Source organism: Mandrillus leucophaeus, unplaced genomic scaffold, assembly GCF_000951045.1.
Source record: "Mandrillus leucophaeus isolate KB7577 unplaced genomic scaffold, Mleu.le_1.0 Scaffold6, whole genome shotgun sequence".
Classification (NCBI taxonomy): Eukaryota; Metazoa; Chordata; class Mammalia; order Primates; family Cercopithecidae; genus Mandrillus; species Mandrillus leucophaeus.
The window spans coordinates 1,314,718-1,318,637 of NW_012106474.1; the positions used below are offsets into that span (position 1 = coordinate 1,314,718).

Consider the following 3,920-nt stretch of genomic DNA (forward strand, 5'->3'; position numbering starts at 1 on the left):
GGTGCACGCATGCGTACTTCTGTTGGAGAACTAGGCACACAGCGGTGCGCGCATGCATGCTTCCATCTGTTGGAGAGCCCGGCACAGCGATGTGCGCATGCGTGCTTCCGTCTGCTGAGCCCGCGCACACAGAGGTGTGCGCATGCGTGCTTCTGTCGGGGACCTCGACACCCAGCGGCGCGCGCATGCGTGCTTCTGTCTGTTGGAAACCAGCTGACCGCACGAAGGGGAGGGTGGGCAGAGATTTTAAATCTCTGGGCTGACACGCGTCTCGTCCAGTCCGGTGCCTCCATCCTCCCGCCTTGGCCTCCCACCCCCACGCCTGGCTAAGATTTTTGGTTTTTGGATTCAGGCTGGTCTCGCACTCCTGGGCTCCACCGATCTTCCCGCCTCGGCCTCCGAGAGCGCTGGGGTCACAGGCATGAGCCCCCGTGCTCGGCCTCCTGCACCTGTTTAAATGCGGTGTATTCTCACCTCAATTTTTATTGCCTGAGTTTCAGCCTCGTACATCTACCCTGGACCCTCAAAGCCAATGCGTCCAAAACAAACTTACTTCTCCACTGTTTTCCATTTCAGTGAACAAAACGGCTGGACTGGCGGGAAACCTGGTGGGCTTCCATGTCCCCCACCCTCTCCCTGGTCCCTTACCCAGGCAGGGGCCGACTGCCATGTCTGGCACTGGGACTTCTGGGTCCTCTCCTGAGTGGTCTCTGCTTTCAAACCCTCCCCACGAACTCTCTATCCGCACAGCTGCTAGAGCAAACTTTTAAAAACAAACCATTCACTCTCTTGCTTAAAACTCTCTAGCGATGAAAAACAAAACACAAAAAGCCAAAAAGTCCTCTAGTACCTCCTCATCACAGTTCACATCAAGATCTAAACTCTTGCCGGGCTCTGGGAGGGGCTGACACCCATAGTGTCAACGCTTTGGGAGGTCAAGGTGGGTGGATCGCTTGAACCCAGCCTGGGCAACATAGTGAGATCCCGTCTCTACCAAAAATTAACCAGCGGTGCCGAGGGGCACTTGTGGAGAAACTTGAGCCTGCTGTGAGCCGAGATCACACCACTGCTCTCCAGCCTGGGTGACAAAGCAAGACTCTCTTTTTTTTTTTTTTCTGAGACAGAGCCTCCCTCTGTTGCCCAGGTTGGAGTGCAGTGGCACGAACTTGACTCACTGCAACCTCCGCCTCCCAGGTTCAAGCGATTCTTCTGCCTCGGCCTCCCGAGTAGCTGGGGCTACAGGTGCCCGACCATGCCTGGCTCATTTTTTTTTTTTTGTATTTTTTAGAACGGATGGGGTGTCACCATATTGGTCAGGCTGGTCTCGAACACCTGACCTTGTGATCCACCTGCCTCTGCCTCCCAAAGTGCTGGGATTACAGGCATGAGCCACCATGCACAGCCTCTGTCTCTTAAAAAAAAAAAAAAAAGTGTGGCTTACAAGCCCTGATATGATGTGTCACCTGCTTTTCTTTCCAGGTTTATCCTCCACAGATTCGATTATCTGAACATGGCTGCAGAGGCTGGGCATGGTGGCTCAGGCCTATAATCCCAGCACTTTGGGAGGCCAAGGTGGGCGGATCACTTGAGGTCAGGAGTTTGAGACCAGCCTGGCCAACATGGAGAAACCTTGTCTCTACTAAAAATACAAAAATTAGCCAGGCGTGATGATGGGCGCTTGTAATCCCAGTTATTTGAGAGGCTGAGGCAGGAGAATCATTTGAACCCAGTAGGTGGAGGTTGCAGTGAGCTGAGATTGCATCCCTGCACTCCAGCCTAGGCGACAGAGCAAGACTCTGTCCCAAAATAAAATAAAATGATAAAATAAATTAAAAATGGCTGCAGTAATACCTCTTTTCCCACATACTCTTCAAGGATCTTGCCATTCCCACAGCAAGACACAGAGTCTCATTCTACTCTCCTTCAGTCTAACGGGTTTGTTGACGCGCTTGTAACCAACAGTATGCGGCAGAAGTGCCCCAGCGTGTGACTTCTCAGGCTGGGTCCTAAAGGGAATGCAGCATCCATCCACCTTCTTAGCCCATGACGTGCTTTCTCTAGAGTCCTGAGCCTCCCAGTGAGAAGTCTGAGGACCCCAAGGCTGTCACAGCTTCATAAATCCCCACCTAGTCCACATGGAGAGCCTCTAAGACGTATGGAGAGAAAGATGCCTCAGTTTCTCCAGCCCTGACTTTTCCCATCCAGCTCTGGTCCCACAGCAGCAGCAGGAGAGACCCCAGGCCAGACCCAGACAGACAGGTCTTTCCTGAATTCCTGACCCAAAGAAGCTGTGAGAGATAATACGATGGTTGTCGTTATTTAAGTTACAAAGGTTTGGAGTGATGTGTTATGTGACAGTAGATGACTGGATGTGTCTTTTGAAAAAGATACGGAACGGTATTTTATCGTTTATTTAATTTCAACTTTTATTTTAGATTCGGGGGGTACGTGTGCAAGTTTGTTACATGGGTACGTTGCGTGATGCTGAGGTTTGGGGTACGGGTGATCCCGTCGCTCAGGTGGTGAGTACAGCACCCAAGAGGTAGTTTCTCAGTCCACACCTCCCAGCCCCTCCTCCCTCTAGTAGCCCCCAGTACCCATTGAAAAATCAGCCTTTGATTTTAGCCATTCTAGTGAGTAAGAAGTTGTGTTGCTCTGTGGTTTTAAGTTGAATTTCCTTGGTGATTAATGAAATCAAGCACTCTTGAATGTGCTTTCTGGTCATTTGTACGTGTGTGTGTATATATATATTTATTTTATTTATTTTTTTTTTTGAGATGGAGTCTTGCTCTGTGGCCCTGGCTGCTGTGCAATGGCACGATCTCCACTCACTGCAACTTCTGCCTCCCTGGTTCAAGCGATTCTCCTGCCTCAGCCTCCCTAGTAGGTGGAACTACAGGCGTGCACCACCAAGCCCGGCTAATTTTTGTGTTTTTAGTAGAGATGGGGTTTCACCCTGTTGGTCAGGCTGCTCTCAAACTCCTGATCTCAGGTGATCCACCTGCCTTGGCCTCCCAAAGTGCTGGGATTGCAGGTGTGAGCCACCGCGCCCGGCCTGTCATTTGTATATCTTTAAGTGTCTTTTGAAGTCTTTCGGCCATTCTGTAATGTGGTTGTTTATTGTTGATTTGCTGTTGTTGATGTCTTTGCATAACTTGAATACAAGTGTTTTGTCAGCTTCATGACCACAAAGATTTTTTTTCCAGGTCTGTGACTTATCCATTTTCTGAATGGTGTCTTTGGATAAGCAGAAATTTGAAATTGCGATAAAGAAGTTTTTTCAATTTTCACTTCATTTGATCAGTTTTTTCTTTTTGTATGCTGTTCGAGGACTCTTTGCCTGCCCCCTATCGCAAAGACAGTGTGCTGTGCCATCTCCTAGAACTGCATAGTTCTGGTGTTAGGTCAGGTGCATGATCTACCTCAAATTAATTATTATTTTCTGAGATGGAGTTTTGCTCGTCACCTAAGCTGGAGTGCAGTGGCCTGATCTCAGCTCGCTGCAGCCTCTGCCTCCCGGGTTCAGGCAATTCTCCTGCCTCAGCCCCCCAGGTAGCTGGGGTTACAGGTGTGCACAAACATGCCAGCCTAATTTTGTGTAATCCCAGAGTGCTGGGATTGTAGGTGTGAGCCACCGCACCTGGCCGACCTCAGATTAATTTTGTGAATAAAGTCATATGTAGGAGTCGCGTTTGTTTTTTCCCAAATGAATTTCCAGTTTTCTCCAGGAGCTTCCGTTGAAAAGACATTCCTGCCGGGCGCGGTGGTTCACGCCTGTAATCCCAGCACTTTGGGAGGCCGAGGCGGGCGGATCACGAGGTCAGGAGATCGAGACCAGCCTGGCTAACACGTTGAAACCCCGTCTCTACTAAAAATACAAAAAACTAGCCGGGCGAGGTGGCGGGCGCCTGTAGTCCCAG

The 3,920-nt window shown here is 50.1% G+C and overlaps 1 protein-coding gene across 1 annotated transcript in view; it reads right to left on the reverse strand.

The window, feature by feature from the left end:
• The window catches only part of LOC105553552 (chromosome unknown open reading frame, human C17orf97), a 96,136-nt gene that overhangs the window by 4,509 nt on the left and 87,707 nt on the right, over positions 1 to 3,920 (reverse strand).